This window comes from Protopterus annectens, chromosome 3.part1 (assembly GCF_019279795.1).
Source record: "Protopterus annectens isolate FY-2018-M chromosome 3.part1, PAN1.0, whole genome shotgun sequence".
Taxonomy (NCBI): domain Eukaryota; kingdom Metazoa; phylum Chordata; order Ceratodontiformes; family Protopteridae; genus Protopterus; species Protopterus annectens.
Genome location: NC_056732.1, coordinates 536,016,627 through 536,041,262, shown reverse-complemented (window position 1 = coordinate 536,041,262; position 24,636 = coordinate 536,016,627).

Sequence of the window (24,636 nt, the reverse complement as noted above, 5' to 3'; positions counted from 1 at the left end):
CTACAGGCGTTATTTTCTATATTTTTTTGTGTCCCTTCTTAAAATTAGCTAGGTTTTAACCTATAGTCTTCCCTCTTCTGTATCCAAAGGGACACCGACTATCTAATAATGTGTCCAAAAACCTATCAGTCTTCAAAGTGTGCCAATGCCATTGTATGATATTTTTTATTTTAAAGCTATTACTTCCAAACTTCGTCATAAATCTGATGACACAATTCCCTTCTACCTGTGGCCCTTCAACCCCCCTTAATAATTGTTCTCTAGAATCAGAATCTTCCATACTTCGTGCTTTATCAACTTGCCTAAGTTTGTAGCCCCTTGCCAAAAATCTATGTCTCAGCTGTTTGGCCTGTATCTGAAAATCATCGGATTGACTGCATATATGTTTAAGTCTTCTGAATTGAGCTAGGGTGATGTTATTAACTATATGTTGTGGATGGTTGCTATCAGCCCTCAGTAGTGAATTCTTAGTGAAAGGCTTCCTATATAAACTGGTATGTACCATGCCATCATTAGCTTTGGTTACCATAACATCTAAAATCTCAATACTTTTCCCTTCCAATTTTCCACTGAAAAAATTCCATATGGGTTATGGTTCAAACTGTTAAAGAACTGTTGCCACCTATCCTCAGTACCCTGCCATATTACCCAGCAGTCGTCTAGGTACCTTCTCCACATCAATAACTCTGTTGTAAATTCTTTCTGTTGATAAATCATTTGTAGCTCCATAAACCCCATAAACAGGTCCGCATAAGTGGGAGCAAAAGTTGCTCCCGTCGCTGTACCCTTAATTTGCAGGAACCATTCAGAACCATATCTGAAAAAATTATGTTCTAATACCAAACCCAAAAGTTTTAATAGAAATTGTTGTTCTTCTTTAGAATAATAATCCGAAACCTGAAACCAATACTGAATGGCAGCTATTCCACTCTGATGAGGAATACTCGTATATAGAGATTGCACATCCAATGCTCCCATATGTGCATGGCTAGGAATATACAAATCATCCATAAGTTGTAAAAACTGATTCGTATCCTTAATCCTTGCCATCACATAGGTCAATAATGGTTTCAGTTTCAACTCCAGATAGACTGATAAAGGTTCAATCAATGAACCTCTTTCTGCTACTATGGGTTGTCCTGGTACTGGGGAAATAGATTTGTGGATCTTGGGAACTAAATAAAAATATTGTGGAGAAGGATCTTCCACTGTCAATTGTTGTTGTAGCTCTTTGGTAATAATACCTGCCCCTCTAGCTTGTTCCAAAAACTGATCAATTTCTGTTTCAAATCCCACTATCGGGTCTATAAGGAGATGACAATATGATTTTACATCAGTCCAATGTCTTTTAATTTCTATTTCATAGGCCTCTTTGCCCCAAACTACTATGGTGCCACCTTTGTCTGCCATAGTAATAACCAAATTGTTATTATTATTCAAATTCTGCAAAACTTGTTTCTCTTCTCTAGTCATATTATCATTAGAGTGTCGAAACACCTTACTCTGATTTAATTGTAAATCTTGTAACACTTGTTCCTCAAATATTTTAACTGCTCCATAGTACGGGGGTTGAAACTCAGATTTCCCGAATACAAATCTGTCCCGCCTATCTCTGAACTGAGGTCTATGTGCATAATAATATTTTAAATTCAATTTCCGACAAAAAGCCTTAACATCCTTCACCACCTCAAAATGGGACACAAAACAATCAGGCACAAAACTGAGGCCTTTGTTTAACACTCGATATTCCAAATCCAAAAATACATAGTCAGTCAAATTCACTACTAAATTACCATCAATATCCTGGGTATCAACAGTGTATTCTACCTGTTGTTGGCCATTTTGCTGAACATTTCTTCCATTTCTTGAACCAGCATGTTTCCTGCCCCCTACCCTTTTTGGTATTGGGGAGCTCAAAACTGTAGGTTCTACCCCTTCCAGTTCTGTGTCAGTATTTGAATAACCTGAGGATATATAGGATACACTAGAATTATCAGTACTTCTTCTAGTTAAAATGGACCTTGGTCTTTTCCTATTGGGTCTCATTTGTCCCTTATATTTACCTTCTGTAAATCTTACTGACCTTTTAACTTTCTTCCAGGTATAAGCCAAATTATTGGCATAATCCTTGGAATCTCTATGAAATTTATTGAGTTTCCTGTCTGATAATTCCTTTTCCATTTTTTGAACCTCATTTACATAATGCTTATATTTTTCCTCATACATTTGTTCTTGATTGTATTTAACCATATCTTCATAAGATTTATTCAACTTTACTATCATGTCTGCATGCTGCTCTTCATAATACTCTATTAATAATCTAATAAACATACTAGATGCAGTAGACTGAACTTGTCTCCATTTATTTAAAAAATATTCATTATCTGCCCCAACACCAGGCTCTAAATAGACCCTAAGGCCTCGTGGAGCAATATTGGCCGTAACATATGCTTTTAACAATTTTGTATGCCATACATTTGCTCTAACCTTTTTGGTTATTTCAGTTAACCGAATAAACTGTGTCTCCATATTAATTCTTTCTTGTCTTCTGGTTGATGCTTCTATCCCTGTTCCCACCTTAAATGCAGTCAAATCATTGTTGTTAATAGCCAATGTTTCTAAGAAAGTTTTTAAATCCTGAGCCTTAGCCATCCTTAAAAACATAAATGTTGCTTGTATAAACTCCTGAAAAAGAACTCAGGTTAATATACCAATATCAAATCTGTTTGAAAAAATTATTTTACAACCCTAAACTTAATGTCAGCATTGCTTTATTGATAGACCACAAGGCTGCACCAATGTTCCGGCCAATGGAGACTGGCTCTAACAATTAAATGTAATATATAGCAACAAAAGAACTGCTCCCATTACTAGCTAGACCCCCATCAATTATTACTTATGTCCATACTAATAAGACTTCCAAATTTTTATACTGGTGTCACAAGTTCAGTAATACATTCATTAAACATTACCAAGGTTTAACATAATAGCCAAAATAGCATCATGTTAGAAATTAAAGTTGTTAACATCCAATTTTAAAGGATGCATAACAATGTACTGTTCAAGAGGTGTAAACATTAACCTCTATAATGCTGTCTAATATAACTGCTTGATACACTGCCTGTATATAAAACCTGTAACTGGTGTATTGTGCGTTCTATTTAGAAACACATATGATATACTGTTGTCAAAAAGTCCCTTATACCTCGTTGAGATTTATTATTATTAGAGCTACCACAATATTATAAACAGCATATAGTATTTTGTTGTTTAGGTTGGTATATCACATAAACCCAAAAAAGATTTTATGTTATATAAAGGTGACACTATGGTTCTCTCATAAGTACCTGCTTGTTGTACCTCCAGCTTGAGCAACTAGCACTCACTACCATAAATATGGTGGAAAAAGCATGTAGCATTAATGGGAATACCACCCACGGCTATGATTCAACTTTGCCATCGGGAACAAACAAATACGGCCCATAAAAATACTGGCCTAAGTTAAATGCAGTTTTCCAAAACCCATACAACATAATAAAAAAACCCTCAATACTGTTATCTCACATATGCATATTGTTTTCACATTGTTCACGCTGAAACATTCATGTCAAACTTGTTTGTTTGTATTATTAATACAGAAATAATGCCTTTATAGTCTGTATTTTTATCAGCTTATCTGTAGTTGTTATTCCGACTGGTGAATATCAAGACCTCATAAAACTGATGTTGCAAACACACAGTCCTTAATGTTCTTTATCGCCACAGCCGATATTCATCTCTGCCGTAGAAAATAACAGGTGAGGCCCCTTGATATATTACCTAACTCAAGTGTAATTCACACCAGCCCTTTTCCATATTTATATAGTGACCATAAATGTTCGTTAACAACTATAGCCGATCTTCATCTCTGCCACAAACGCTCACTAAATACACACTGCTATAGAGTGATTGTTTACTTCATTGATATGCGTGAAAAAATATATTGCCATAAGTTCAAAGAGCACAAATGCACTGTCACTGTTGCTATAAAGCACCGCTGACCTTAAAACGTTAGACCAGTCATCACTAATGTCACCAAAACTACTATGATGTTCCCTCGATCCTCTAACTTTTGTAAAAAGCAAAGATATAAATAATTTGTCCATATAATATGGTGCCTTAAGCAGAAATCAAACACAGTACCTGTTATGCCCTTCAACTTTGAAATACAAATAAACCAATCGAAGCATACATTCCCTGGTAATGTCAATAATGATAGTATGCTCCCTGGTTGAGATAAACTGAAACAAGGAGCAAATATTGGTCTTCCCCTGCTATTATTCAGAAGTTGTTGCCAATATCGCCATCTCCATCGGTCGAAAACACAGTGGCGGCCTCAAGGTCCGTCAGTAGGCAATAATGTTCATGTTAATCCCTCGTCAGGGATTTACACACCAGCACTCTGTACTACATATCTTCACCAACAAACATCAAGTGCTCAGTATAGCATGTGCTCAGATTAATTATAAATCACGCTCCCCCACATCCAGCACCAACAAATAAGTATGCCCAAATGCTGCATTACTTCTAAAAAGAAGAAATAAAACATTCTCCAAACAAAGACTTGGTTGAGTGCCGCCATGATTTTAATGTCCGGCTCACAAAAAATCCAGTTACTCAATACACAAACCTAGATTTTCCCTCCTGGCGTCATCACTGTGTATTGCAAAGGCGGAACAGTGAACAATATATACAGATTTCAATCAGCATAACTTAAAGACACAATACACTTAATTCTTGGAAACACCAAAAAAACAAAATACCAATCATTACTATGAAAAATTATATAGTATATGTTTAATTTAACTTGACACACTAACCAACATATGTTATAAACTGAATCTAATCACCAATGATCACTGAGACCTGGTTTAAATAATGCTCCTAAATATACTATCCATTTCCTTTCTTTTCCCCCTTTGCAATACACACTGATGACGCCAGGGGGCAAAACCTAGGTTTGCGTATTGAGTAACTGGATTTTTTGTGAGCCAGACATTAAAATCATGGCAGCACTCAGCCAAGTCTTTATTTGGAGAATGTTTTATTTTTTTCTTTTAGAAGTAATGCACCATTTGGGTGTACTTATTTGTTGGTGCTGGATGTGGGTGAGCGTGATTTATAATTAATCCGAGCACATCCTATACCGAGCACCTGATGTTTGTTGGTGAAGATATATATGTGTGTATATATATATATATATATATATATATATATATATATATATATATATATACATACATATATATATATATATATATATATATATATATATATACACACACACACACACACACATATATATATATATATATATATATATATATATATATATATATATATATATATATACATTTATTGCCAAGAGAGAGATTTAGAGATACAAGCTAAGTGGCTATAGATATAGATATAGATATAGATATAGATATAGATATAGATATAGACACAGTAGATGTTTATATAAATATATACAAAGTGTAACTGTCTCCTGTCTTGTCTTGCAATATGAATGTCTACAGTTTATGTGGAAGAAACAAGAAGGTGATAAATGCCTGTAAAACTATAGAATTGTTACAGCTCAAATGTCTAACTTATTTTACTTTTATTTGTGCCAGAAATGTATTTTTAATGTCTAAATCAAGCATAAAAGGAAGGCAGCCAGAGAATAGGCATTAGAAATTGTTTAATACTGTGCCCTTCTAAAACAAATAAATAAACAGGTGGATGTGACTGAGAATTCTTATTCTTGCCACCCACTCAGTTCTACATGTTGAGAAGGTCAGATACATAACTTTTATTAAAACTGAATAGGCCTTGGGGATAAAAGGATTTTGGTAAATCTCACATGTGCTTTCCTGAGTGTTTTAGTGACTGTTGCATCTGACATTGTATAACCATGCAGCTTTTATTATTCTCCCAACAGTAGTATGAAATATACTTATCTGCCTAAATTTGAAAGTACCATAATAGTAACTTTAGTTTAAAAATTAATGTGCATGTTGGTTTTCTGTTTTCTTTCACTGTAACTACAGCTAGGGAGAGATGGAATAAGACAGCTACCCAAGCACATGTGAAAAAAAGATACATCAAACAGGGAGGCAGGTACAAAGATGCAGGCAGATATATGATTATACTTAAAGATAGGAAAGTATAACAGAAAAAAATGCAACACCTTGCAAAACAGACAAAAGTGATAAACAGATAGATGCACATCTATATAAATACTGTAATTGTCAGAAAAGGTGATGTGATGCTGAGTTGAGTAACTACATGGGCAGTGTTTCATAAAAGTACAAGTGTATGTGCTTCAGGTGACAAGGATAAACCATAATTATGTTATGGGCACTCACTTCTTTCTTGGGGCAGCTCATGAATCCAGCCCACAAAAAAGTATTTCAAAGACATGAAATAAGTGGATTGGACATTCTAAACTGGCCATAGATGTGAGTGTGTGGTGTGCCTGAATTACAGTAGCAAGGCTAACCACCTTGCAGTGTAAACCTTGGTTCTAGATAATTGCCACTGTTGAAGTGACACCCTGACCCCATATGCAAAAATGGAAAAAGGTGTTGTGAATGGATGGATGGAAGGATGGATGGAAAAACATGATGGATTCTTTATAATGATGTAACTTTGCTCTACTTTACTGCATCTGTGCTACACAGGTCAGCTAAAAAATGTAGTCAATGTAACCATGAGAGCTGAGATGGTAATTTAAAATCTGAAGTAAAAATTAACAACATTCTGAAGATGTGCTTGTATCTTTGTCATAAAAATGTATATTCCAAAAGCTATTGTTATTGTTATGCAGATGAGAAGTAGCTCTACAAATGTAGTATAACTATACATTCTGTTATCTGAAGAGTCCGGCATGGCTATGTTAAAGGTGGTTTAAGCATTGGGTTTTAAGATTAGATTTAAAGTTTTAGGGTTAGGGTTACATTTTTTAGAGTTTTGGTTTAGGCTTTTTACATTGATTCCAATTTTAAAAAATGAAAAGGTTTGAAAAAATGTATTTCTGATTTCACTTGGCAGACAAAATTAATTTTGTGCGTTCATAAAAAGAACATGAACAACATATACAAGTAAGTCATGTGCATCTGGTGGGAGAAATAATCACCAATTCCAAGCATTAAGTTCATATGCAGTTACCTTATAGAAGCCAGGAAGAAAATATCAGCCATGTTATACATAGTGCTGTAGAAGGTTCATGAGTTTCTACAAAATATTAGATTTCATTCAGATTTCAATATTTAAACTTCCCAACTTTAGTAAATGGGAGACTCAGGTAAAACTACAATTCATCTAATTTATTAGTGTGAATAATATGGATTGAATTTAGGTAATTTAGTCAAGTGAATAACAAGCATTTTGTGGACTGTTTAGCAATGCTAAGTCTGATGCATTTGGATGAATCTCATACAAGTCAGAGCAGTGTGGCACAGGTGATCCCATGAGCCCTGTGTACTGCCACAAATATAGGAAAGAACAACATACCTGAATACAAAAGTGGAATAGAGGGTAGAGGCACAGTGGATCTGTGTGGCTCTAAATCTTTTCTCCCTACTCATATGGCTGTGCACTACTGATGACAGATAATGCAGTTTTAGAACACTTTCACTGTAATTTACTAACAGTTCCAAAACAAATCTAAAGACTCGCTTGTTTTCAATAAAATATGTCAATTTACCACTATTTCTTCATTTAATAGGCATCACAGTACCACTCTACAAAATGTCACTTCCATACATGCACACACACACACACACACACACACACACACACACACACACACACACACACACACACACACACACAAACACACACACACACAAATATTTCAAGCATGGACAGTAATGCTTTCTTAATCTTCCAATATCCCCAAAATAAGTGTCCAACTTTTAATAATATGTAAACTAGTGCTTGCGTTAATATAATTTGGTGGTCTATTCCAGGCATCAACTACTGTCTCTAAGAACCAGTTAGTACACCTTCCTTTCCTATATAATACCTTATGCAGGTTGTATGATGATTCTCTACTATTTTTGTATAAACACAAGCATTCCCATTAGTAGTTGACTCTAAATACCCTATATACTTGAATAAGGCCTCGTTCTTAAATATCTGTAGAAGACACTGTACACGTTCAGATATTTTAATCTATCATAATAATAATAATAATAATAATAATAATAATAATAATATCCCACAGTGTTCTATCTTAGGACCACTACTATTCACAGCCTTCACAAATGACCTCCATACCTCCACACAGCATGCATCTATAATTCAGTATGCAGATGACACTACCTTAATCTGTGCTGCACAAAACATTCCCACCCTCCTGCAAACAACTCAACTAGCATTTTCTGACATTGAAAACTTCCTTACCAAAGCCCAACTTATCCTCAATCCAAAGAAAACTCAGCTTATGATTATAACCAGTTCTAACAAAAACACTAACAGTCAATTCACTATCTACTCCACAAATGCTACTCCAATTGCTCCAGTGGCACAGGCTAAGCTATTGGGAATAACCATAGACTCCCACCTAAAATTTGATAGTCATCTCAACTTAACTATTAAAAAAGTACATGCCAAACTGGGGTCACTCTACCGTATCAAACCATTTCTTACCAACAACACAAGATCAGCCATTGCTCACTCCCAACTTCTATCCACCCTACTCTATGCATCTCCCATTCTGACTAATCTCAACAAAACTGAACTAAGCAAAATGGAAGCCTGCTATAACAGAATTGCCCACTTTGCTGCAAATTGCTCATATAGAACTCATCACTGTACTGCTTTGAGACAGCTCCACTGGCTTGAACTGCCCATCCTCCTAACCTACAATCAACTCTGACTCTGTCATTCTATCTATTACATCCCCAATAAGTGACCTGCCCTCAAAAACCTAGTACAACATCACTCAGCCAAACGGCCTCTTAGATCATCAAGCAAACTACTACTAGAAGTCACCAACAGCTACAATAGCTTTGGAGATGCACTATATAGTAGTTCAGTGGCTAAAAAATGGAACTCTGTCCCTTCTAGCATTCAAAACACATCATCCAAAGCCTCCTTTAAAGACCTCATCAGGCAACATCTCAAGCAAAGTTGGCAGTGCCATGATTCCTCCCCAGGCTAGTGAAAACGGATAACATATACATACTAAATCTAGAGCACTTGATAATAGTTTTCAGTCTTACTCACAAACGCTGGCTAATCTACAGTGTATATACTGTACCTGTGTACTATGTATGTATTCTACCTATGTTCCAAATTTCAGCTGTACACCACAAATCTATTAATTACCTTTATTTTTAAAATTAATATTTTTTTGTTTGTTTCTCTCCACTGTAACTGTTTATGTGCCACATACCACTGTAAAAACATGTCTCTTGCAATTTGTGTGTATACTGATCATGTCTAAATAACTAAATGTGTCTGTAATTTTTCTTTGTGGAGCTTTTCTCCCTGGGCCTCTGCTGAAAAAGGGCCTTTTCAGCTCAGTCAGACACCCCTGGTTAACAAATGTAAAATAAATAAAATAAATAAATAAATAATAACAAGCTTTCACATCCAGGAATGCCCTTGGTATATTTCTGCTGTTCTCTTTCCAATTTACTCATGCTAATTTTCACATTAGGTTTTCATGTCATTGCTCCATACTCAAGTTTGGGACTAATGTAACTTCCAAACAAAAATGTCACTGTTTCTGGTTTCTTAGACTTGGTAAATATTTTGTATAGCCTGCAGTTCTATAACAATCATTAACCAATTGGTTGATACGATTAGAAAAAAAACTCAAAGCTGGCTCTACCAATATACCCAAGTCCTTAAATGAACTGTATTAAATATTCACCTTTCAATCTATGTATTTCAAATCTCACATGCTTAGTTTTTGATGTTTTTATCAGCATTTTATTTTGTTGTAACTAGCCAATCAATTTTGGTCAGCTTTCTTTGCAGACATGCCCTGTCTGTAATAGATGTAATCAGTTTCCCATTTTCAGGCCATCTGCATATAGACTATAGGACACCTCAGATGAAAATTGAGATCTGAAAAATACTATCTAAACATGTATAGGCCCAGGAAAGAGCCTTTTGGGACACCATGTCACCTTAAATTCCAGCTGTCCAGTTCAAGATTATATTAATGCCTATTTGCCCTAGTGTATTAATGCCTATTTGCCCTAGTGTATTGATCGGTATTTGTTGTATGACCTTACTGAAGGCTGAAGGTAGGTCTGTGTAAACTCTATTTATATCTATGATTATATTACAAAACATTATGTTGCAGGCAGTTGTAGATCTGTTTTCAATATATGCATGCAAGCATATGGTTTCAAGACCAGACTTTTCCAGTTCTGATAACAGTCTATCCAAAATAACCTTCTCTATTATTTTCCACAAGAAAGTAGACTTATAGATCTATATGGCTCTGTGTTTGTCCTGTTCCCCTTTCCCATAAAGACTGGTTTAACAAGTACATGTCTTTGATCTTCATATAGTTCTCCATATGTAATTGACCTACTAAATAACACATGCAATGGTACTGAAAGTTTATGTTGAAACATTTTCAGGGCATTATTTCTAATTCCATCTCCTCCCTGTGCTTTGCTAGTTCCCAGTTTACATAGTACTTTTTTCAACATAATCTAATTTAATTTCAGTATCTGAAGTTACCTGAATATTAGTAGCACGCATTATTTCCACATTGTTGAGCCAAACTGTTTTGAATAAGATTTTGTACATATATATATATATATATATATATATATATATATATATATATATATATATATATATATATATATATATATATATATATATATATAGTCTGTTATGTATGACAATAAATTTTAGAATCTGCACATGGTATATTGATTTGCATGTCTTTACTCCTAACAGATCTTATATATCTATAAATTGTTTCCTATTATGCTTAATGTCTTCATATAAAATTTTGTCCTTTTTCACATCTTATCTCACGCTATGTTTAATTTGTCAATCCAGTTTATTTATTTCAATTTTCAAAGTTATAGTTCATTACCATTTATTTTATTTTTATGTCTCATATTATCTTGTTCTTACTACAATATAACTGTCTCAATTTTTGCACCTTGATCTTAATGTTAAACATTTTTGTTATTTGATTTACTTGGCTCTCAGTGACACAAAGAGCTGATCGACTTATTGTCTCTCTTTTTCAGAAATGTTAGAAATGCAAAATTTCCCCATTTGCTTCTAGACTTACCACTACAGTTCTTTCCTATATCCTTACAGTATATTTGCAGACTCATCATTTTCTGAACTTTCCAAAATTAACCTTCATTGTACAAACAATACCTTCTCTGTCCTTGGCTCTAAACATTGGAAATTCCTTCTCCCCCTTTAACAAGTGTAGATCAGAGTGTGTGTATGTACCTTTAAGAAACATTTTCAGATGTAAGCACATGCATATAAATAGTGAGCATGTGCAGGCAGCAGTGTCATTTTGAGATAACAGCCAGAGTGTTAACATGTATGAGTGTGGTAGTCAGTCTGTTTATAACTTTATTTAAGTTTAAGTTACAAAGTGTCATTTCTGATGTCTTTCTGTGTAATAATGCTGCTTGAACTGAACCCACAAATGTTCGTCTGTTTCATCCTGACTAGACAAGTGACATGGTGTAAGAATCGGTATTAGAAGAACAACTTCTTCAAGCCATGAGGTGCAGAGTTGAAGGTGAAGGCAGACTAAGCAAGTTGAGTGAAACAGAGCTCAGACAAGCTAAAAAGGGTGAGAAATGAGCTAAAGGTAAAATAAACTGCACAAATGATTTGGCAAAGAAAATGAAATGGTGCATTTATAATGCACAAAATGCATTATTAATCAAACGAGTAGCACAAAATGTTTTATTAAGCAAACGAAAGACAGAAAATGCATTATTAATTAAATAAAATGTTCAAAACCATACCCTTTGATAAAACTAGCAAAACTATTCATATGGGGCTCAGAATTGACTTTGGTTTGCATAATGAGGATGTTTAGAGTAAAATGGGCACAAGAAAAGTACAATGAGCAGGATAAAAGATTAAAAGAGCATAACAAGTACAATAAAAGGGCAGATTAAGCTTAAAGAGCAAGGTGACTGCATGTTTTTTTTTAGTAAAAGACCATGTTTGGGCACAAACTACTATTTTGCATTGACCAAAGCCACTCAAAGCAAAACTAGAGTTGTTCAAAGTATCTCAGAGTATGCAAAGTGTTTGCAGAGTGTGTGTTTTATTACGATGCAATTATTTCAAAGAATTTGCTGTGTGCAAAGTACAGTTATATTGCAAAGTGCAGTCAAGGTGCAGCCATTTTGAAAAGTTTCTTGTGCTGTGTGCATTTATTCACAGAAAGCCACCATTTCAGAATGTTTCTTACATTGTGCAGAGAGTTATTTTATATAGTACAGCCATTTTGAAAGGTTCTTGTGCTGTGTACAGTTAATTTGCAAAGTGCATTCATTTTGAAGTGTTTCTTACTCTGAGCTTTTTCTGCTGTCTACAGTTTATTTGCAAAGTACTGTTATTTCAAAGTATTTCCTATACTGATAAGGAGGGGTTTCATAAAGTACAGTGATTTCAGAGTGTTCTTGTGCTATGGAGACTTATTTGGCAAAGTGCAGCTATTTCAAAGAGTTTGTTGTGCTAGTAGACATAATTACAAGTACTGGCATAAAGTTCTGGTATATATTTATGTGTGTATGTTCGTACATGATGTCAAGCACCTTCACTACTGTGTGCTGATATGGCAGAGGCATTTCGCAGATCAGGTCCACTTGTGTTTGATCATAATATAGCAGAATATTGGAGAGTATTTGAGCAGGAATACGATATTTTCATACAAGCAGCTTTTTCTGACAAGAGCATCCATTTTGCTTAACCTAGCTGTGTCAGAAGCTATTGAAAGAGAGCGTTTGTTTGTGTATGCACCAGAAATATATGCAGGAGGGGGGAAAAACCATCATATTGTGGTACCGGCTGAATAAAAGGATGACCCTAAGTGATTAAAACCTAAATTTAGAGAAATGTGCAACCCCCCCCCTCAGACAAATGTTACATTAGAAAGGTACTTATTTTAAACAAGAAACCAAAAACCAGGTGAAACTTTTTCAGCTTATATCACTGACTTGAGAAACAAAGCTAAAACGTGCATATTTTGTGATATGAAAGATGAGTTAATAAAGGACAGGCTTGTTTGTGGTGTTAATAGTGCTGCAGTGAGAAATATCTTGCTTCTTGACAGTGATTTAATGTTAAGCAAAACCATAGAGATTTGTCAAATCCATGAGCTCATAGAAAGGCCCACAAGTATGCTTACAAGTGATAAGAGCATGGTTTCAGCAACCTCTAGAGCAAATGTAGACAGCATGCAACATGTGGCAAGCAGAAACAAGTCTAAGCACATGGCAGCAGCAACCACTGTGGGTGTGGCAGGGAGATCTTTCTAGCAAGTTCCAAGACTAGCTCAGTAAAAAGGGCATGCTCAGTACAGTATAAGAGTGAGTCAGCAAAACCCACGTTAAGCCTTATTGTTAACTGTCATAATTGTGGTGCCAACCATGAGTCTAAAAGAGAAAAGTGCTTAGCATGTGGTCAGCAATGCTACAAGTGTAAAAAATGGAACCATTTTCAAAAGTTTTGTAAATCAAATGGGCCTCATTCATTTATTAAGAAAAATCACGCAAAAAAGCAGGTTGATAATATAGAGAGCTGTAACCCTACTTTCTGTGTAGATGGTGTATCAATGGTTGTTGAAAAAGTTAATGCAGTAGTAGATTTGCTGGCAAAGAACAAAGTATTTTGTACTGTCCTGATGAATGGTAAACCCACAGAGCTCAAAGTAGACACTGGTTCAAAGTGTAATGTGATGTCAGCAGAAACATTTGCTAAAATGAGGGCTGGTGAGCAACTTAATTTGGGCAATTGTGCAAAGCTTGTTACTTATGGAGGTGATGAGATTCAAACCGAAGGCTCAGTAGTGCTTTCATGCTATTTAACTGGGAAAACTTACAGCTTGCAATTTTATGTAGTCCAAAGACCTGTGCAGTCATTATTATGTCTCAGAGACAGTTTAAGAATGAAGCTGCTTTCTTTTACCAAAGAAGTACATCATGTAAGCACATGTCAGTGACACTATTTTCTCAGGGTATGCTGATGTGTTTGATGACAAGCTAGGCAAACTTCCAGTTGTGTACTCCATGAAAGTAAACCCAGAGGTCAGTCCAGTGGTCAAACCAGCAAGAAAACTTCCAATAGCTATTCAGGACAAAGTCAAGGTCCAATCAGACAAAATGGTGCAGCAAGGTGTGATTTGTCCAGTCACAGAACCAACTAAGTGGGTATCTTTCATGGTAGCTGCTCATAAGAAAAATTCAGATTAAATCAGAATATGCATTGACCCAAGAGACTTGAACAAGCATTAAAAAGATCTCATCATCCAATGCATACAGTCGTTTTTTTCTGTCTTAGATTCAAAGAGTTCATTTTGGTAAGTGATGCTTGATCACAAATCTTCACTACTGACTACATTCATTACCCCATTTGGTAGATGCAGATTCCTCAGGATGCCTTTTGGAATAAATTCTGCCAGTTAAGTCTTTCAACGTGCAATGGAGCAATTTTTTCAGGCTACCTGTGTGCAATAATAGTTGATGATTTACTGGTTTGAGGCAATGGTGCAGAGCGTGAAAGAAACCTCAGGAAACTTCTGGATGGAGCATGTGAACTGAATTTAAAACTCAATCCTCTGAAGTGCAAATTCAGACTACCAGAAGTTACTTATGTAGGTCATTTATTTACCAGTACAGGCTTATGACCAGATCCTTCCAAGCAAGCAGCCATTCTTGAGATGCCATCTCCAGACAATGTCCAAGCCTTACAGCATTGTCTTTGTATGGTTAACTACTTGGACAAATTTATCCCTGACCTTGGTGAGTTATCAGCACCTTTGAGAGAGCTGACATGCAAAAACATTGCATAGTCATGGTTAGAACAACACCTGAGAGCATTTGATAATCTCAAACAGCAAATTGCAAACCCAGCTACATTAAGATACTATGATGTCCACAAAACAGCTGCTCTTTCCTGTGATGCTTCAAAGTTCGGTCTTGGTGCAGTTATTCTTCAAGAGGGCAGATCTGTTGCCTATGTATCTAGAACTCTTACCCAAACTTAGATGCAGTATGCTCAAATTGAGAAGGAACTTTTGGCAATTGTGTTTGCATGTTTGATGTTCCATGATTAAATTTATGGCCAAGCTATACAGATAGAAACTGACCATCAACCTCTATTCACTATGCTTAACAAGCCTGTGCATTCCGCTCCAGCAAGACAACAAAGAATGATGCTCAAATTTAAAAAGTATAATTTCAAAATGGTCTATACAAAAGGTAATCTTCTTTATCTGGCTGATACCTTATCCAGATCACCCAGAAATACAATGGAACAGCTTGACACAGAGAATTTTGACTTTGATGTAATGCAAGTGTATACTTTTTCTACCACAAGACTTGATGAACTGAGAGATCATGCAAAGACTAAGTCAGTTTTGCAATAACTTAACCACACCATCAATGTAGGATGGCCGTCAAAGCAATCTTGTGTACTGCCAGATGCACAACCTTACTTTCCATACAGAAATGAAATAATGATGGAAGATGGAATCATTTTCAAAGGTCCAAAAGTTGTTGTTCCTACTTCCTTATAACATGCATACATTCAGATTTTTACATTGTGGCCACCCAGGTTCCAATTCTACCAAAAGAAGGGTGGTGAGAGGACTAGTATTTTGGCCTTCTCTAGCAAAAGACATTGATAAAGTGCTTTCTTCTTGTTCAGAGTACAGCAGTACTAAGCCGCATTTGCAAAAAGAGTCACTTCATCTAAGCCAAATTCCTGAATTACCATGGTCAACAGTAGCAACTGACATATTTCAGTGGAACAGCCAACATTATTTAGTGTTGGACTCTTATTTGAGATGGTTTGAGATTGATTTGCTACCTAACCTAACATTCAGTGCTGTTATTATTAAGAAGAAATGTCATTTCTCAGTCCATAATAGTCCACACAGTTATTTTTGCCAACAGTTCTCAGTTCACCAGTCAATTGTTTCAGAGATTTGCAAAGGAGTGGGACTTTATTCATGTTACTAGCAGTCATAAATATCTACAAACAGCCTTGCTGAACGTATAGTACAGAGTGCAAACAATTACTGGAGAGGTCAAAGTGTGACAATACCAATATCTTAATGTAACCACTCCTTGTAGAACTGAAAATTACTATAACGACCAAAACAGAATGACCAGTGAAAAACAGCTCTACTTTCCAAAAACACTTTTAATCACAGAACACACTTCTCTTAGTGTTTTTGGAAAGTAGAGCTGTTTTTCACTGGTCATTCTGTTTTGGTCGTTATAGTAATACCAATATCTTTTTGAATTTACTCAATCACAGAACTATACCCCGTGACAACCTACTTGGTTTGCCTGCTCAGAGACTTTTATCTAGACAAACTAGAACACCATGCCTATTAGTTCTAGTTTGTTGATGCCTAATGCTAAAAACAACAGAGCAATCAAAACCCAACTTTTTAAGAAGCATTCTGCTCAGAAGTCTAGCTATGATAAAATGAGCAGATTTCTCCATCCGTTAAAAAAGGCGGCAGTGAGGATGCAAACAGCGAAAGGCTTTAATCAAATTAGTCAAGTAAGAGGTATATGTACCGAGCCAAGATTTTACTTAGTGGAATCTGAGGGTACAGAGTACAGGAGAAACCGCCGACATCTTCTTCCTATATCAGAAACAATATCACACCATTGTACCTGTGATACAGTCTCTAGATCTCAGAGCAACCCTGATAATGTTCATACCGAAGAACATGCTGCAGTATCCATTCCCATTGCAGATCATGTCCCCAAAGTTGAACATTCCTTGAAGACAGTCTATTGCTAGATCCAGTTCTGACTTTTATGTTACATGGTCAAGTCATATTTCTAGACCTAGTGTAAAATATACAGCAACCTGGACATCATTTTTTTATGTGTCTGATTTTGTATGATTGCATGTCAAATAATTAGTTTTGTATAAATGCATGTTAAAAGATCATTTCTGTAAATTGCATGTCATTGAATACTGTCATTTTGTACATGAACTATTTCTCAAAGAGGGAGGATGTAGATCATATTGTGTGTATGTACCTTTAAGAAGCATTTCCAGATGCAAACATGTGCATATAAATAGTGGGCATGTGCAGGCAGCAGTGCCATTTTGAAAGAACAGCCACAGTGTTAACATATATGAGTGTGGTAGTCAGTCTGTTTATAAGCTTAAGTTTAAGTAACAAAGCCTCATTTCTGATGTGTTTGTGTGTAATAAAGCTGCTTGAAATGAACCCCCGAATGTTCATCTCTTTTATTCTGACCAGACGAGTGACAAAAAGGTTTAAAAAATATACTACTTTCCATTCTGAATTCAGACATGCTTATTGAAAGAGACTAAATGTAAATTCTTCACTTTCAGTAACATTACTTTAACCCTTTTCTCTTATTCTGTTACCATGTCACTGTACAGTAAATAATTTTATCTTATACTGATGACTGATAAGAGGAAATGGAGTAGTAGGACTAATTATCTCTCTTATAAATACAATATGCACCTTTAATTTTCTAAATGTGTATTTAACCAATATATATATATATAACCTTTTCCCTTTGTACCATCCCCCCACTACTCCTTATTTCTACCAACTTAATACATCTCATGCTAGGTCTCATCTATTTTTTTACACATCACATTTTGCTTCAATTGTCCCTGATTTTTCCTCTTATACTCTCCTGCATAGCTTTCTATCTGATTAACATTTGTTTACTTATATAACTACTTACTGTTTATTTAATTTTCCCCCTTTTTTATTTATCTTCTAAGCATTTATTAACAAGATCCATGATTACATTTTTGAATGTTTTTCTAAGTTCTTTACACTGTGTTTTATTTGTACCATTCATGTCTGTGGCATTGCTTTGGTAACCTTTTCAGTTTGTAATTACTCTTACATGACCCAAGTGAAATGTGACTCCATAAAACTTAAAACGTTATTGTTGCATTTCTGAGAGTATGCACATGGGCTGTGTTGGAAAATGGTCCATTGTGGTCATTGTCCTATTGTCATAAGAAAATCTAAATAATATAATTAATGAAGGAATTAATTAATAACACATAATTGTATTATCTGATATGGCTGATGGCTTTTTGAATGTTTTGGTCATGAAGTAAGATGCCCGCTGCAGACACACACTACATTCATAAAGAGAGTGGCAGCAGCCACAATGTTGGACATGCTAGCAAGCGAATCTGAATGATGAACACAGAAAGGATATGGGGGTACACAGACATAGGGTATCCGGAAATGTTTTACTTTAAGAAAAATATATCCACAGGCAATGAGTTATGGCTTAAGAAGGCTAGATAATACCACCATCAATCAATATATCAATATTTAGGGAGTTAGTGTTAAAGCAGAGTGAAGCACAGGGCATAAAATGTTTGAAATGATTCAGAACTATGTGATAGTAAATATGTCTGCTATGGTGGTGGAGACTTTAATTGTAGTTTAAGAAGGGGGACAGGGAAAATAGCACAGGGTGTAAAAATGCTGAGAGAGGTTATAAATAATAATAAGTTAAGAACAGGAAAATGGAGAGAATATACTTATAAGAGGGAGATAATTAAAACCAAGATTGATTATACATTGTTTGCAGATGACATGCAAGAAATAAACAATGGAGTCAGAGAAGCAAAGTTGTCAGATTCCAGGTCTGTATGAGCAATAATAGGAGAGAAGGAAAACATAATAAGTGAAGGAGTGGCGTTAAAAGGACTGACAGGAAAAACTGCAGGAATGGAATGCCTTAAGGAAGAAGAGGGCAATTGTTGGAAGATCATATGATAATGAATACAGCTTATGGTAGCTTTACAAAGTAGTGGATAGTCTATAAAGTAAAGTTTAAAAATATATTTAAAACTAAACAGAAAGAGAAAGAGAGGAACAGCAGAACAAAAATGGCATATAATAAGAAAAAATGTGTGAAAGCATAGAAGATAAAGCAGCTGGGGAAGTCTCAAAGAACAGGAAGAAGAAGCAGAAGAAAAAAGAAAGCATATAAATATAATAAATTTTGAAAGAATGATATTTCGACAAAAGTATTACTTGAGAGGGAGAAAAGAAAAAGTTTCTCTTTTTTGGTAAGAAACTGAAATATAGCTAGAAAAAAATAAACGTAATGAATGTTGAAAAAGAACAGTTAAAATATAAATGAGAGAAAATGATGGCTATAGTTGAAAGGTGTTTATAGAATATTTATAAGGAAAGAATGCAACAATCGATGCACGATTGCAAAAGACTTGCTCTCAGTGTAAGCGACCTCTTACTGAGAACAAGTTGAGAACAGGGTTTTTGGAATATGGCCTACAGTGTAAGCCTGTTTAAAGATAGGATTTACACTGAAGTTAAGTCACTTGCATGGAGAGCAACTCTTTTGGAATCTCACCTCTGTGTATGGAAAGTAAAGAAGATAAAAAGGAGGCAGTGGAAGAAATGCCAAAAAAAAGAAAGACCCAAGAGGAAAGACTTAAAGGATGCTCTAAAGAAAGGTAAAGAAGAATTTGCACCAGCACCAGATGGATTAGGGTATATTTTTTATAAAAAATGTCAGATAATGAAAATGATGCTTTTATGGAAATATTGAATGAATGGTTGAAGGAAGGTATAAAAGAAGAAGAGATTTGTAAGGGAGTTACAAGATTTATATGGAAGGAGGGGGATAGGGAAGAAATAAAACACTGGAAACTAATTAAGTTGGAAGATACTAATTATAAAATATTTAGAAAGACTGTTCAAAAATAATGATGGATGTCATGAAAGAATTGGATGAAGGGATATATCAAGTTAAAGCCAAAAGACTAAATGAAATGCTAATGATGGTTAAAGAAATACTTGGGCAGTATGTGATGTGGCTAAGCCTTTTGAGTGTATTAATCATAGGGAAATGTTGAACGTTTAAAAAGAATATGAGGTAGGAGAAAAATAAGAACAGTGAGGACAATTTATGAAAATTCTTCTGTGTCTGTGATGGTGAATGGATGGGTGGCAAGTATAGATAAGTCAGGCAATGGGGTAAAGCACAGTTCTCTATTGAGCATGTGGCTGTTTTTATGGTAACAAATGTGGTCATACAAACAAATAGATCAAGGTTAGAAAATTGTAGGTGGGAAGGTATAGAAGGGATAAAGTTACCATTAGTGTTACCTATGCAGAAGATTTGGTCTTACAAGACAGGAAAGGAAAAAAAAAAGAAAAGGAAAGGGAAGGGAAGGAAAGGGATGGAAATGAAAGGGAAGGAAATGTAAGGGAAGAAAGGGATAGGAAAGGAAAGGGAAGGAAATAAAAGGGAAGAAAAGGAAAGGAAAGGGAATGAAAGGAAAGGGAAGGAAATGTAAGGGAAGAAAGGGAAAGGAAAGGGAAGGAAATGAAAGGGAAGAAAAGGAAAGGAAAGGATAGTAAATGAAAGGGAAGGGAAGGAAATGAAAGGGAAGAAAAGGAAAGGAAAGGAAAGGATATGAAAAGGAAGGAAAGGAAAGGAAAGGAAAATAAAGGAAAGGAAAGGAATATTGATCTTTGGGGAAAAATGACTGAGGGGCTGAATACAAGAAAGCAATAAGGAAAAGGCATGAAATACTTCAATCCCTTTTTTTTTTGAATCCAGTGTTTTGCTGTGGCATTTATTATTGAACAAACCATCAGTGAAAATAACATGAAATATAAAATAATAGTAGATAGAAAATGTAATAGCTTTAATGCTGAAGACACATCACAGCACTGTTTTTCTCTGTAAGAAAAATGAAGGTTTTTGGACTTTATTCAAATATGTTTATGATTGGTAAATGCTTAGAAACATTGATATAGACATGTATATAACTATAAGCTCGGGGTTAAAAATGAAAATGGAAAAAATGGGATAGTTTTTTACCCATTGGTATTTGCTGTTTATGGAAAAGAAGACGTGAAAAATTGCTGTATAACAAAAGAAAAGTTGATGAGTAAGTAATATGTGATATAAAAAGGATAAAGGTGGGAGAATAAAATAGTTGTTAAATATATTTAGGAAAATTAACAAGTAAAGTGTTTTATTAATATCTGCAAAGTGTCATGTTAGTAAGAAGCTGAGATCCCTTATAAGATCCTCCAAAGTTAGCTATGAAAACAAAATCGCCACTAAATCCATGGCCAACCACAAAGCATTCTATAGCTATGTCAAGAATCTAGATGGCAACACCCAGATCTGCTCTGAGTTACAGCACAAAGACACAAAAATTACAGAACCAACTGATATTGCCAACATCCTGGCAGATCAGTTCAGTGCTAACTTTACCCCCCTCTCACCCCCTAAAGGGCCCATATCTATACAGGAAGAATGCAGAGTCCCTGTAATCACAACTACGCAGGTAAAAGCTGCACTCTCTAAAGCCAAAAACACAGCATCCATGGGACCGGACAACATGCCAGGCTGCGTTTTACATGAACTTCAGAACAAACTGGCTCCCCACTTAAGCACCATGTTCAATAATAGCCTCAGGCTTTGTGCCCACTGAATGATGCACAGCAACAGTTATCCCACTCCACAAAGGGGGAGCCACCACTGATCCTAGGAACTATCAACCTATTAGCCTGATGAGCCTGGTCTGCAAGGCCATGGAACGTATCATCATGGAACTCATAAACAAAGACACTGGTAACCTCCAAACTCTGGATCCCACCCAGTTTTGGCTTGCGAAAGGCAGATCATGCCTCCTGAACCTGATCAACTTCTTTTAGGCAGTCACCAAAGCTGTGGATGTGGGTAAGGTGGTTCACACAGCCTATCTTGACCTTGCCAAGGCTTTCGACACCATCCCCCATTATGGAATTATAGCTAAACTCACTAAACTAGGTATAAATCCCTACGTAACAAGATGGGTTGCCAACTGGCCCACTGACAGAACCCACACGGTAAAAGTGGCTGACTCCAAATCTGACCTCAAGGCAGTGACAAGTGGAGTGCCACAGGGTTCCGTCCTGGGACCTCTCCTGTTTGGTATCTACTTCTCTGAAGTACAGGCTAACACAGAAGGCCTCTGGCTGATGAAGTTCGCAGATGACTGCAAACCAGGAGCCATAGTCAAGTCCCCAAATGATGTGGACATCCTACAGAAGGGCCTCACTTAGACAGATGCCTGGTGTCAGAGCCATGGTCTCAAGCTCAATGCCAAAAAGTGCAGTGTCATTCCCTTTGGTAAAAACTCTATATCCATGAACTACCCCATAGGCAGCAATCTACTTAACACCAAATGCATGATAAGAGACCTTGGGACCCAGGTGGATAGTAGTCTCTCCTTTGATAGTCACATCGCCACAGTAGTCAGGAAGTCCTTCTACATGGCACACCTCATCATAAAAGGGTCCTCATCCAGGGAAAAAAGAGGTCATTGTTCCCCTCTGCTCGTCACTCATTAGACCCATTATAGAGTACAATGCCCCTTTTGGAATGTACCTCACAAGACATCTGCAGCAGCTGGAAAGGCCACAGAAGTACCTCACAAAGAGGATTACCAGCCTCAATCAAATGCCCTATGCTGACTGTCTCAAAAAACTCCAGCTTTACTCCGTAGCATATCGCCTACTCCGAGGTGATCTCTGCCTAACATATAAAGCTATGTCAAACCCAGAGCTGTTGGACATGCTTCACCGAAAGAAATCCCAATCCCTCCAAGCTACACACTCTAGGGACCCAAACCTTGTCACCACAATAAACAGGACACACTGGAGGGATAAATTCTTGTCCCAGATACTTCCTATACTCTGGAACAAGCTACCCATCTATGTCAAGCAAAGTTCTTCATTAGCACTCTTCAAGAAAAATCTTGATGAGCGGATGGGAAATAGGAAATACACCTCGGGGATCACTTCTGCATCTCTGCTGGACAGTGGCTCAGGAAAATAACTTTCTTGGGTGGCGTAAGCTATGGTACCTTGCTGGCTAGGCTTATGTAGGCCCTTGAGCCAATACCCTAGTACCTACCTATGAACCTATGAACCTATAAATGTAATGAATGTGTAAATAATAAAAGAAAGATGAAAAATGTTGACATAATAAATCACCCCCTACTCTTTTTTCAATAAGTGCCATGGGATCTTTTAGATCTACCTGAGCGGGTCTATATTATTATCTCAAAAGCTAATAATATCGAATGGAAATCTATAGACACATACATATCGAACAACATAAATGTCGAGGTTGAATTCCATCGAAATACAGCGCATCAAAATGTTTTAGTTGGCCTGAGCTGTTGCCGAAAGTGCACAACATATAACATTTAAACAGAAATCTCCATAAGGGGAGATTTCCATTTACTTCAATGTTGTGCGATCCCGGAGTTGGTATATTTAAGTAGCGGGGTGTGGGGGGTACAGGGGGGCTTGCCCCCCCTGCGTAAATGCTTTACTGTGTTTTTTTTTGTTTAATAATTGTTTTATATTTTTGTTTATGTTGCAGGGTGACAGCAACACATTTAATTAATGAAGCACGGACGTTTGCTTTGCGAATAAGTTAGTGATGCAATGATTCATGAACAGCAGATTGGGAAGTTCTTATAAGTTTATTAATTGGCAGGTTTTACTTTTGTTACTCCACACCAGGGATGGAGTGTTGGCCAACAATAATTTTTCGATAATGTGAGTTCCGATGGGGAAGTGCTTTGCTATAGATAGCATTCGACATTTATATGTCGATAGATTTGCATTCGATATTATTAGCTTTTGAGATAATAATACAGACCCACCTGAGCTACCAGCAACTCATATAGATGGGGCCTCTGTTTAACCCCTGCTGTTTCTGATCCCACTATCCACAACACTCCGTCAAAATGTCAGTGAATGTGCCCCACACAGTTTCAAACTGATCATCTTGTCTTCGACAAGAAATGCCTGATCCTCAGTGGGAGACAGTATGACAACACAGAGGATTATGATTAGGTCTCTAATCAAAACAAACTTATATGTGTTCAAGAAAGGGATGCAGAGGCTTCGCTAGGATAAGGAAAAGGAGGGGGGTGCCCTGGGCACAATGTGTTATTGGTCACAATTGACTGATGACCAAGAGGTGTTTTTCCAGTGCCGGTTGAAGTATTGAATCATTCATTTGTGTCACTGTCACTGCGCCAAGCTGCTTGTTACATCTGTAGCAAGCAGTTTACTTCAGTCTCACAGTTTCACATCTTTTTTTTATCATCATCTCAGAGATTCCACAAGCTGGAGTTGAGGGGGAGCCAGATCAGGCAAATGCATTGGGTACTGGATAGTTAAAGTAGCTATAGCTTTTCAAGGATGCAAATAAATTCATTTTGAGAACAAAGATTGAGACGTATTGAAAATACATAATAAGAATTATACTCAGTGAGATCTAATCATCATTTTTTATAGTGTTTGTAGCTTTATCTTCTCCAATTGCTACCAGATGAAATCAA